Genomic DNA, 13,567 nt, shown 5'->3' on the forward strand with positions numbered 1-13,567 from the left:
TCACCTCCTCTGAGCTTTCTCCCCATCCTGGGGTCAATGGCCAGCTCCACCTGCTCCTTCAATTTGATTCCCCAGGCTCAGCCAGACTCAGGAGGGCATGTGATAATTATGGCTTCATTGGAATTGTATGCTTGAGGCTGGAGGACCCCAGAAAGAGTAAGGTTCCTGGGACAAGTGTGGAAACTTAGGGACATAACAAATGTGTGACCCGCTTTGGGGAAGCCACTCCCTCCAGTCTCTAACCCCACATCATTCCTCTTCTTCAGGTAATAGCTCACACTCTGTGGTTGGGAGATTACATGACCCATGATTAACTAATCCGTGTACCACATCACCCTGGCCAATGATTAGCTCAGGGAAGGACACATGTGACTGTTAAGGGAGCAATTGTCTTTGGGTTGTTAAAGTGATGGAAGCTGCTGCTAATAAGACTAAAGCCATCTCGGGACTTCCCTGGTGGTGCAGTGGTTAAGAATCTGCCTGCCAGTGTAGGGGACATGGGTTCGAGCCCTGGTCTGGGAAGATCCCACACACCATAGAGCAACTAAGCCCGTGCACCACAACTACTGAGCCTGCACTCTAGAGCCCGTGAGTCACAACTACTGAGCCTGCGCACCTAGAGCCCGTGCTCCACAACAAGAGAAGCCACCGCAGATGAGAAGCCCGCGCACAACAACGAGATAGTAGCCTCTGCTCGCCACAAATAGAGAAGGCCCATGAGCAGCAACGAAGACCCAACGCAGCCAAAAAAAAAAGAATAAAGCCATCTCAGGGACTTCCCTGGCAGTCCAGTGGTTACACGTTTCCACTGCAGGGCAGCATGTTCAATCCCTGTTTGGGGAACTAAGATCCCGCATGCATGCGTCAAGGCCCAAATAAATCAATAAATAAAGCCATCTTGGAGGAAAGCAGAGCTAAGGATGTTTGGGAGAAGCAGAACTTTAATTTCATTGTTTAGGAGCCTTGATTCAGCCATGCCTGAAGGCAACATGCTACACGAACCAATACAGTCCCCCTTTTGATGAAGTCCAAAAGTTGAGTTTGTGTCGCTTGCACCCAAGCTCCTGGAACCATGACAGATCCCATAGCCAGTCTGACTCCCATCCTCTGGTATCTGGGCCACAGCCTTCTTCAAGAGTGCAATAGGCAGTCCCACAGGAAGTCTGGTCTGGTCTCCTTACCCCTGCATGGTCCGCGTCCCTCCACAAGCCTCCTGCTACCCATGTTTATCTGAGGCAGCCATATACTTCCGTGTAGGAGTGTGGTTTGTCCCCCACCACCCCATGACATAGATGACATAGCTTCAGAACTGAGATGCGGCCACAGCATCTAACTCTACAGTGTGGGCCTTCCCTCTCTTCCCGAGGCTTACCCCAGCCTTCTCGGGATGGATGCATTTCCATATCACAAATTCTGTGGTCTCTGTGACCTTTCGGGCACTTTACCCCGGCACGCTGGCCAAATGACAGGACCTCCCTCGGAGACACCCAGGTCAATGCCCAGTATCGACAGCACCCGCCTGCCTCCTCTCTCCGCTCCGGCTGCCCTGTCACCCATCTCCAGGCCTCAGCGCAGGCAAGGCCCCCACAGCCCTGGCACGGAAGAAGGCCCCCTGCAAGCTTGCAGGGGTGCAGCCGTGGCCCCTCACCGGCTCTGCAGGCACTTCCCCGCACTCAGAACCCCTCACGGACTGTGAGCCTAGAGCAGCCAGCGTGTCCCCGGAGAGCATGAACCCAAGGCCCACTGTGTCCGGCCGTGCTCCCGGGCAGCCCCCTGCAGCAGCCCGCCTGTGCCCCTGCCAGTGCCCTGCGCAGCCGGCCAGCCGCCTCCTGGGGGGCGTTTCAGCAGAATGGGCTTGGCGGCCCACAGCTTCCCAGGCGGATGTGATGGCAAATAGCAGGCACTTGGCATATCTTCGGGATTTCTGAGCATAACAGAAATGTCAGGCAGATTTTAATGAAGGCTGTGTGCTTCTGGGGATTGACAGGCTGACACAGAATCCTAATTTTCAGATGGCTTATTCTCGGGGCTTTCAGCACCCAGGGTCAGGGCTGAGGGGAGCCCCCCATACCCCTGGGGAGCCTAGGCCATCACCCATTTGTGGGAGCAGCCGGCTGACAGGCTCCCTTCCGGTGTCTGGCCCTGGTGCTGAGTCCTGATTTAGAAACCAAATGTGTTCTCTTCCTCACCCGCAGCAGTTGGACACCTGCCTTTTGCCTACACTTTGTGAGCAGCGTGTGGCAGAGGAAGCAGCGTCCCCTCGGCTGACGTCAGGAGGGCACAGCCAGCTTCCCGGGGCAGGTGTCACGTGGGCAGGCACCACCCAGGCGGCAGCTGGACAGGACAACTTACAGTGACTGCAGAAATCACCCTTAAGGGGAAACCCTGCTTTCCTGGTCAGCTCCAGAGGGCCAGGGGACCCTGACAAAGATGCCGGGGACCAGGGAAGGGCCGGCCATCCCCAGCATGTGGGGTAACTGACTGACCTGCACTGGAAGAAGTGCCTCCCCTTCGGTGAGCACAGCTGGGGTGCTTGGGGAGCTTGTCCCGGGGCCGGAGACAGCGCTGAGCTAGAGCCGCAGACTCCTGGGGCAGGTTGAAGGGACCCGAGCCCCCCCGCAATCTCCAACACCACCACTCCCTGTAAGGGCACAGGACGCTCTCTCAATTTATCGAGCAAATGTCGCCCTCCCTCCTGATGAGACAGCACGTTGCCCCTCACTTTCCCATGGGGAAGGCCCTAGACCCTGCTCCCAGGAGCTCAGAGTCCGCTTGGAGGGACACAGCCCTCAAACAGGTAAACCACTAAGCTGGACAGCAATCACCGCCGAAAGAAAGAACAGGACCCCGTGTGGCAGGGGCCAGGGCCGGGGAGCAGGGTACTTACACAGGGGCTCGAAGGGCTTCTGGGAGGGGTGAGCAGTGGCCCCACCAGGGTGAGAAGGCTGAGCTCTGCAGGCTGCAGGCTCTTGGAGGGGCCCCAGGGCTGGGGGACATCAGGCTCTTCCCCGTCCTCCGGCTGGCCCCCGCCTCAGGCCTCCAGGCCTGGGCGGCCTCCGTGTCCCTCGCCACACTGGGGACACGAATGGGCAGACACGCCCAGCTTGGCAAGCCCAGTCACTAAAAGAGGCTGAGGGGGAGAGAGAGGGGGGCAGATCTGATGGCCCCAGGCAGGCAGGGCCTCACACCCGCTGCCCACAGGCCCTCTCCCCCTGCCTGGCCCCGAAGGCACTCACATCCGTGACTGCTCAGTCCAGATCCCTGGCCCCGGAAGGGCTGAAGCAAAGCTAGGAGCCCACAGCCAGGGATCCCGAATGTTACCGAACTAGTGGGACTGAGAGAGGAGCCCAGTCCCCCGAGCCAAAGAACACACTTCTGGGGACAGGGACTCGGAGTCTGGTGGGGGCCTGTGGGGCAGCACAGCCCCAGAAGGCTTGCTGGGGGCCTCGGTTCCCTTGGGCCTCCACGGAGGGGGGATGTGGATGGGGCAGCCGGCAAGCAGGCAACCCCAGCGTGGGGATGGCAAGATGGCGGCGGGAAAGGTGGCTGTGGGAAGGGCGCCCAGTCCCCCCGGCCTGCTGGGTGGGTGAGTGTGGGCAGGCCTGGGGGCTGACCACGGGCCCCACCAAGGCACAGGACGGGGCCCCTGACTCAGGAGACACACGTGCCTTCCTTCAGGAGTGCGGAGCCAGTCCTGCTGGGTCACCCACCAAGGGAGCCAAGGGGGCGTGGGAGCGGAGGGCTGGGTCCAGGTGGGGCTGGTGGAGGGCCTGAGGGCCTGAAGGGATTCTGGCGGCGACACACCCATGGTCACCGCAGGGGTAGCTGGGCGGGCATGGCAGAGGGACCGAGCACCATGTCACGATGGCTGAGCAACTCCAAGCCTCCCTTGTGGCCGGAGGACCCTGCCACCCCACAGCCTCTTCTCTGGGGGACTCAGCGCTCGCGCCCTGCCTCCTCTCAGCCCAGCCAACCCCCTGCCACCCACCCTTCCTCTCGGCTCCTGGAATGCACTGGGCTCCCCTCCCAGGCTGCTCCTCCCAGGCTCTGGGCCCCTGTCCTGGCCGCTCCCCTGCCTTTCTCTCAGCTCAGACCTTGCTCCTGCAGGAGGCCTTCCCTGGCTGTCCACTCTCAGGATGCTTGTGGGGGGGTCCCTTACATCCCTCACCTGTGTAACATCTAGAGGCACCCAGCCGGGGGTTGTGATGGGCCAGTGGTCGAGTACATCCAGCCAGGCTCCCCACCGCTGGGAGGACCTCTGTCCCCAGGTCTGCCCCTCCCCCGGATGGGAGGCTCTGACCTGTGTCCCAGCACACAGCACCTGGTTCATCCCCCGGTGGCCTGAATGAATGAAGGATGGAAGGACTGAGTGAGTGGGCAAGGCCTCCTCCAGCCTCTCGCTCCTCCTCCTTTGCCCCCAGGCTATGGTTCCCCACTCCAGGAGGGGTGCACAGGGGGCAGCGTGGGTGGGCCCTAGGCAGGCGGTTCTGAAACCTAGGCACTGAGCTCCACAGGCAACCCCAGAGAGTAGCCAAGATCGATGCGCTGCCCTATTGACAAAACCTCAGCCGTAACGCAGATATTTCTCACATTTTTATTGCATTCATGTATGTTGGTTCACAGCAGTTTTGTCAATTAAAAAAACACTGCACAAAGTCTCACCTAAAACTGTCACCAAAAATTATTTATTGCTGTGATAACAGCAAATTAGATGTTAAAGGAGATTTGTGGCAGTGGGTCGGACAGAACACCAGAGACAGAGGCTGGTGGCATCTGGGGCCCAGGCAAGGGGAGCTCTAAAACCGGCATGGGTAAGCAGGTGCCACTGCCCACCGTCGCTCACCACCCCCTCTTCAGCTGGGGCTCAGGGCCGCCCCCAGGACAAGGGTCAGGGAGGCGAAGGCCTGGGCAGAGTCCACACCCACCAACCCCAGGGATAAGGTGGGGTGCGGGCCCCAGAATCGGGAGAGGATGATTCTGACAAGGTGAGCCAGGAGGGTGTCCTCAAGGAGGTGACAGTTGGGCCACCTCTTGAACATCAGGTGGGTTTCAAATGTTCACTTCTCTGAAAAGGAAGCAGCACGAGCAAAAACCTGAGGGCAGAGAAATGCCTACCGTGTTCAGGACACAGGGCAGAACACACTTGGCACATCTGCACACATGAATGGAGGGGCTCCGGGCACCTGGGCCGGCAGCACCTGCTGAGCCTCTGTCTCCTTTCCTGTGGCCGCTCATCTGTCAATCTATGGAGGCGTGTTTATACGATTCTTCCTTGGAAAATTTACTCTCAGGTTCTGGTATTTCATGGGCAAAGTATAAATTGTGGAGGTGGCACAAACCATAAAAGCGAGCTTTTCTTTTAAAATATAAATGTGCAGAGAGGTGCAAAGTGCAGAGGGGTGGAGGGAGAACCTTAGATCATTAGTGGCTCCTGCTTGCCTTCCCGACAATAATTGGTGGGCGGAGCGGCGCTGGCTGGGCAGGGAGCGGTGGGCGGCGGTGCCGCGGAGGGTAAATGGCACCAGAGGCAGAGAAATTGGCGGGGAGGGGAGGGAGGGGGCGACCTCTCTAGAGCCGTGTTTGCTATTTTGGGCAATTAACAAGGGGGCAGGGATATTTTTTTTTTTCCTGGAATGTCTGATTGGGGGCCAGAAATTTATATTTCCATCGATTGGTTGGGCAAATGGGAAAGAACGCGTTTTTTAAAAGAATTAGTGGAAGATTTCTACTCCATACTGGCAGCCCTTTCCCTGCACATCTTTCTCTTTATGCGGTTTTGTCTCAGTGATTTGAGCATGTTCTAATTTTGTCATTCAAGCCATCTGACTTTCACTGCTCTATACAAACAAAACCTAATTTAGTCTGAGATGTTTTAAGTCATAACAATGACGGATGGCCAGGGTTCAGGTGTGGTGGAATATTTAAATACCTAGTCTATATTTTTCTGATATAAAGACAGGCAGCTTTTTGTACTCTGATTAATTATGATTTTGCATTTCAGAAAAAAAAAATAGCTTTTCTATTCTACATTATTAATTGGTTATTTAATTAGGAATTCTCCAAGCTTCAGATGTTCAGAAGCTAAATCTGTGAGTGGGTTTAAAAAAAGCCGAGCTCCATCCTGTTGCCTTTTTGTATCTTATGAAGGTCACAATAAGACGTGATTGTTTGGCATAGCGGCAGTGAATTATGCCACCCAGACAAGCTTTTAACCTATGTGCCTTCACTCTGAGTGAGACACACGGGCATGTGCTCTCTTTAAACCGTTCTCTATTGAAGAGGATTCAATCACCATAATGAATCTGAGGCCAGGCAGCAATCTTCCACACTGAAAGAATTTCTAAAAGATTGTAGAATTTGTAAAACGAACAGCTCGCAGTCTAAATGGCTGTGTGGGTGAATCAATTATTGCAAGGCCCCGAGTAGTCATAATATTTAGTACATATCATAGAGTGTTTCAGGTACAATAAGATATGCTCGTTTTTCCCTGTTCCTGCTGGAAGGGGTCCCGGATGCCCGCAAACAACCCCAGCCGACCCATGGCACCCCATGAGAGCGGGGTCAAGCCACCCCGTCCACATGCATGTCCACGGTGCACCCAGGCACACACACAGGCACGTGCACAGTGAGGAGGAGGCTGGTGTCTGGAGAGGCAAGGGCGTGGCTAAGGCGGCCCCCATTCCATCAAGTCCACCTCACCAACCCACGAGACACTAAGTTGCCAGTTCTCTTTTGTAGAGCCTGGTTTTGAAGTTTCCTTATTAATACAATAATTATTTTTCTCTGACAGCACCATTTATAACCATCTACTCTGTGTCCGGCTAGCCCCGTTTTCATTAATCAAGGGGCATGGAGACGACTGTCATCACCTCTCTGGATTATGACTTATCGGCCTCCTGCAGGCTCCTTTCAAGTGGACGCAAATCAGGTGAAGATGGAGCCTTTTTTGGCTCCTGTTGGGGAAGCTTCCTGCACATAGGCCTAGGTATTGTCTACAGACCTCTGCTTCAGAGAAGGGCATCCAGGAAATCCCCAAGGAACTCAGGAAAGACCGTCCCACCATGCTTTAAACATTGTGAGACAGGCAGTGCCCACCTTGAGCACAGAGGGGAATCCCTCATGGGGTCCAAGGGGAACTTAAAAACCTCATGGTGTCATCAGGGCAAGAGTCCCAATGGCTGGAATACTACAGCCAGCCTATAACAAGACTAAAGATGTGTTAAAGGTGGACGTTGCAGGGATCTGGGTTGGGGTAGGGCCCCACGTGAGCTGTCCTAGAATGAAGCTGGGGTATTTTCCAGGTCCCTTTAGTGCAGTCCCTCAGAGGCTTCCATTAGCACTGTAGCGACCCTCTCCTCTGTTAGTATACTGCCATAGAAGGGATCGCACAGCACATGCTCCACGGTTTCTCAAAGCCCCAGAAGTGGCATTGCTCAACATCCCCTTAACTTATGCTCCCTGGATAAATCTTGACACTTTGAGGCCCACGAGGCCATAACTCTGCCTCCAGGGATGATCTTTAGCCCAGCTTTGCCCCTATAGTTGTGTGTTTGTCACAAACACTCTGACAACGTGAGTGGCTCACCATTCTCAGCTGGTAAGCAGATACAAAGAAAATACCTCATATAGTTCTAAACTCTATGCAGCTCTTTCCTCCAGTGAACTTCACATTTGGGCACATTTGCTGATATAGCACAAAGAGTTAATCTAACTTAAAAGGAAGGCTGCCAGTAGCTGCAGAGCCGAGACTCAAGCCTGGGTCTTGGGAGCCCTTTCCTCCCCCTTCCCACAGGGCATCACTTGGCTGGCTGCTTCTCCCTTAACCAGTTCCTCCCTGGATCACCCAGGGCACCCATGACTCTCCCCCTAGCAAAGAGCATACGCTGTCCTCCCAAATAGACCCAGAGCAAAGCTTCCTCACTAGCTCGCTCAAGTAGCAGCAAGTGGACCAGACCTTCCATTCCTAAAACATTCTCTCAGCTCAATTCTAAGCTGCCTCATTCTCATACTCTGCTAAGGAAAACAGGAAATAAACAGAACCAGCCTGGAAAGCTACATGGCAAAAAGATCCATGGATAGAGACTATCAAGTACCTAGGAAGAAATCTAACAAAAGGTTTATAACTTCTACAGTAAAACTTGATTAAGGGCTGTTAAAGACGTCTTAACTAAATAGAGAGATATACCATACTCATGAATAGGAAGTTTTAACAGTGTATACAGATGTCAATTTTCCCCCAATGGATCTATTGATCTGATATTATTTCATTCAAAGTTGCAACAGGGATTTTAAAGAAACTTATTAAATGACACGGAAGAATAAGGAGCCAAGAATAGCCAGGATACTTCTGAAGATGAAAAGTGGAGAGGAAGGACTTGATTCACCTTATGTCAGCACTTAGTATGAAGCCACAGTAATTAAGGCAGTGTGGTATTGGTGCAAGGAAAAATAAATCCACCAGAGAAACAGAGAGCCCAGAAACAGAACCTCACACTGAGGTATATGACAAAAGTTACGTCAGAACAGCACAGGGAAAAGGACCTGTTGAACAGGTGAAGCTGAAAAAAATAATAAGCCATCTGGAAAAAGAAGAAAGTGTACCTTCCCCTCACACCATGTTGGAAAACCAAGTCCAGATGGATTAAAGCCTTAAACGTTAAAAACAAAACTTTAAAGTTCCTAGTAGAAAATATGTCTAAATATCATTTAGACCTTGGCGTAAGAACAGATTTCCTTAAACAAACATCAATGACAATAAAGAATAAGATTAATACATTTGACTATATTAAAATTAAGAATTTTATATTTATCAAAAGATACCTCTGATTGTGCAACACAGGAAATAAGCCAATATTCTACAGAAACTATAAATTTAAAAATTGTGAATCATTGTATTGAACACCTGTAACTTATATACTATTGAATATCAGCTATACTTCAATAAAAAAAGAAACCTCTAAAAGTAAAAAGACAAAAGATGTTTGTAACACACATAAATGACAAAAAAATTAATATTACAAATGTACTGAACTCCATATCAATAAGAAGAGCAGAAGCAACCCAATGGGAAAATAGGCAAGGGACATAAATAGGCATTTCACAGAAGAGTAAATAAATATGGCCATAAGAGAAAATGCTATACACTGAATGTGTGTGTTCTTCCAAAATTAATATGTTGAGACTCTAATCTCCAGTGTGACGATATTTGGAGGATTTGGGGAGGTAATCAGATCATGAGGGTGGACCCCCTTTCTGAATGAGATTAGTGCCCTTATAAGAAGAAACATGAGAGAGATGATCTCCCTCTCTCTACCATGTGAGGAGATGGCAAGAGGGCAGCCGTCTATAAACTAGGAAGAGGGCCTTCACCAGGAGAACTTGATCTGCCAGCACCTTGATCTTGGACCTCCAGAACTGTGAGAAATAAATGTCTGTTGTTTAAGCCAACCTGTCTGTGATATTTGTTATGGCAGCCCGAGCAGACAGACAGACCGACATCATTGGTGATCAGGGAAATGCAATCAAGAGCATAATGAGAGACCACTTTATACCTATTTGATTAACAAAGAGTACCGGTCCAATAATACCAAGTGTTGGAGAGGATTGTTGGAGAGGCAATCACTTTAGAAAACATCTTGAAATTATCTCCTAAAGTTGAATATTCACTGTAATTCAACTCCTAGGTATATATACCCAGGAGAAAACCGTGCATGTGTATAAAAGGAGACCTATATGAGAATGTTTGCAGCAGCACTGCTCACAGTACCACAACCCCAGAAACAACCCAAACACTCATCACAGGAGAGTGGGATAACTAGCCAGTATTTTCACCCAGTGGAACACTCTAGGGGAACACGACACTTGAGTGAACAATGTTGAGGTGCAACAATATGGAAGAAGCTCAGCAGTATAATATTGATTGCAAAAAGTAAGTCACAAAACATTATATACAGGATGGTACCCTTTGAAAGTTGGAAAGAACTAAATAAAAATATGTGACTTTAGGAATACAATGTAGACACAATAAAAATACATAGAAAAGAAAGCAAAGGAATAAACAGAGAATTGAGAGAATTGTAAAAGGAGGCGGGGATATGGAGGGAATCATAGATTATTGTCAAATTCTTAGTTTGTGTTTTGGATAGTGGGCTCATGTTACTAAGAATATCGCTTAAATAATTACACCACATATGGGCCATGCATAGTCCAAGGATGAGGGTAAATGAACCAAGGATTATGATAAATCCATTCTAGGAACTCAGGTCCAATTTTGTAAAACTACATATTCTTTGACCCAGAAATTCCTCTTCTAGGAATTCATCCTAAGGAAAATAATCAGATACGTGTGCAAAGAGCTGTGTACAACGCTGCTTAGGACAAAATTGTTTCTAATGGCAGAAAACTAGAAAGGACATTAATGTCCAACAGTAGGGGATTAGATCATCATGCAATGGAATACTAAAGAAATTTTGAAAAGGTGAAATGTGGTGCATACGTACACCTTGGAAAAAACTAAAATGAAATACAGCAGAAAAACTATGACTCTGACAGCATGGTGAGATTATAGGTGACTTTTTAAATGGAAGTATAGTTGTTGTAAGGTTATTCTGTAATTTTAAATGTAAATTTAAGGGATAATAAATGGTACCACTGCTGGGACATGGAGGGGAGCAGTTGGAACCAACAAGCCTCTTTTGCAGGCATTGAAAGAATTATTTCCTCATATGGGCAAGGACAACACTTTTATTATTTTAATTGTTTATATTATATATATTAAAATTTTAAAACTATGTTTACTGTTGAAATTTGGGGAAGAGAGAGGAAAATATAAATAAATGCCCCAGAATCCCTCTAACATTGACGTTCTTCCTTCTAGTCTTCTTCGTCATTACTGTGATGGTTAAATTCATGTGTCAACTTGCTAGACTGTGGTCCTCGGTTGTTGGTCAAGCACCAGTCTAGATGTTGTTTTGAAAGTATTTTTTAGATGTGATTACCTTTAAATCAGTAGATTTCTTGTAAAGTGGATTAGGCACCATAATGTTGGTGGGCCTCGTCCAATCAGTTGAAGGCCTTAAAAGAGAAACTTGATTCCCGGAGGAAGAAGAAATTCTGCCTCCAGACACCCCTTCAGACTGAAGCTGCAATATCAACTCTTCCCTGGGTCTCCAGCCTGCTGGCCTGCCCTGCAGACTTTGCCCAGCTCCCACAATTGCATGAGCCAGTTCCTTCAAATAAACCTCTTTCTCTTTCACTCTTGCCTTGCTCTCTCTCAGTTTACACACACACACACACACACACACACACACACACGCACGTGCACGCATGTGTGTATACATACATTCTATGGGTTCTGTTTCTCTGGAGAGCCCTAATACAATTACCTATATTTGCATTGTCTTTTTCACAAAATAGAATATTCATATCCTGTTTTCATATAATATTGAATACATCATGAGCATTAACCAATGTTATTCTATGTCTTTAAAAACGATTTTAATAGCCACATAATATATTTTTATAATTTATTCTTAGCCAGTTCCTTATTGTTAGACACTTGGATTTCCCAATATTTCATTATTGTATGTAATGTTGCAACTGACAGGCTGGAGAGATCATCTTTTCATCTTTGATTCAACTATTTCTGAACAATGTGGTAAAGAGATGCTGGACTAGCAGGCAGGGGCCAGGGTTGTAGAACTGGTTTGACGGCCTTGAGCGGGTGCCTCTCTGGTCTCAGCAGGGTGGCCTACGTTATTTCCACAGGCCTTTCCAGCCACTAATAACACGACCCCTTAGTTTCGCGTTGGACCCACCCGAGCCAGACGGAGAGGGTGGAGCCTCTTCCATTCCCTCCCTCCCCACCCTGGTCCACCAGCAAGTCCTACCAATTCTGACTATAAAATGTATATTTAATTTGTGCCTTTCTCTCCTGGTCTCTCTGCTTCCATGGTTCGCCTCCCACAATCAATTCTGAAGGAGTGGACTCAGTGGTTTTCTTTAAATGTAAGTCAGGTCCAGTCGCTGTCCTGCTCAGAACCCTCAGGGGCGTCCCACTGCCCCGAGAATAACACCCTTATGGCCAGCATGGCGCAGGTGACTCTCCAAACATCTGGGGCCTCTTTCAGCCTTGGGTCCCAAACCCCAGTCCTACAACACAGGAGTTCCTGCCTGTGGCTCGCTCCTGTTCATCCTTCAGATCTGGTAGCTGCTTCCCCCTCCAGAGAGGCCTTTCCTGACCCCCAGCCCCACCCAGTAATCCTCCAGGCCCATTCTGTGTTTATGTCTTTGCCTCTCTCGCTAGACTCTAAGTTCCATGAAGGCAGTGACCAGACCTGTCTTGTTTCTTATTCTGTCTCCAACAGCTACCGCATAATAGAGGGTTGGTGAAGACTTCTGACTAAACAAATGAAGTATTGGGAATCCAAGCCTGGAGAAGCAGCATCCCTCCTCACAGGGCAGAAGAGCCACATATACAGGCTCCTGCCTCTCACCAGCTCTCCCTTCACTAAACGTTTGGAATTCTGCCATCAGGAGACTTCACAAAGGAAGGGGAGAACATCAGGGCATTCACAGCACTGCCCAGCAATTGGAAGATGGCTGAGGCAGATGCATGTTCTGGTTAGAGGAGATGAATGGCATACAACCCCTTTCAAAAAATTCCTCATTTCCCCCAGGTTTGCCCCTTCCTGTCTCCCACAGGACGTAATGAGCTGCAGACCGCAGGTGCCATGCCTTCATTCATCATAGGGGGCAGGGAGAGAGGGAGAGCTGTACATCCTGGTTTGGGGATCTTTGGGCCCTGGCAGCCAGCCTCGGGCAATGAGGTGGTAGAGAGGAGAGAGAGGGGGAGAGGGAGGGGGAGGTTATCACCATGCACTGGTCTAGATTTCTGAAGTTTTGACCAACTGGGAGAAAAGGAGGTATGTGAGCAGCCGTGGGCAAGCAGAAGTGCAGCCTCCCCATCCATGGAATCTATTCATTCTAACCAGGCAATCCATATGTTCCCTTCCTGCCCTACGTCAAGTGCTAGTGTGAAGGAGTTAAAGGCTGAAACACTGGGACCTTGGGAAAGACCTTTTCCCATCTGAGCCTCTGTTCACTTGGAGGTCCTCTGGGTCTGCAGCCCACCAGTCTGCAAAGAGGATGGTGATGGAACAGAAAAAGGCAAGACCACTCAATCAAGGAAATAGAACCAAAGCAAACCTTCAAAGGACAAAGAAAACTTGTGCTCACTCCACACAGAAAAATGGATCACCTTCCTTTAGGTACTTCCACATTCAATACTTCATCACGGGCCCACAGCCTTCTACATGGTGCTGTCTGGATTTCTGCAGTGACGACATGGCTCGAAGAAGTAGAAGGACATGCCCAAGCTCGCCAGCATTCTCTCTGACAACATCTCCCATGGGCATGGAAATGAGCTTCCCCGCAAAGAACATATGTCAGCTAACCTTTGCTAAGGCAGCTGTCAGTCACCACCTCGGTCCTCTCTAACCGTGGAAGGGAACCTTTTTCCTGAGGAATCCTTGATGTGCTTGCACTGCCAGCCTGTGCCCTAGGTCCC

Source organism: Globicephala melas, chromosome 19 (genome assembly GCF_963455315.2).
Source record: "Globicephala melas chromosome 19, mGloMel1.2, whole genome shotgun sequence".
Taxonomy (NCBI): domain Eukaryota; kingdom Metazoa; phylum Chordata; class Mammalia; order Artiodactyla; family Delphinidae; genus Globicephala; species Globicephala melas.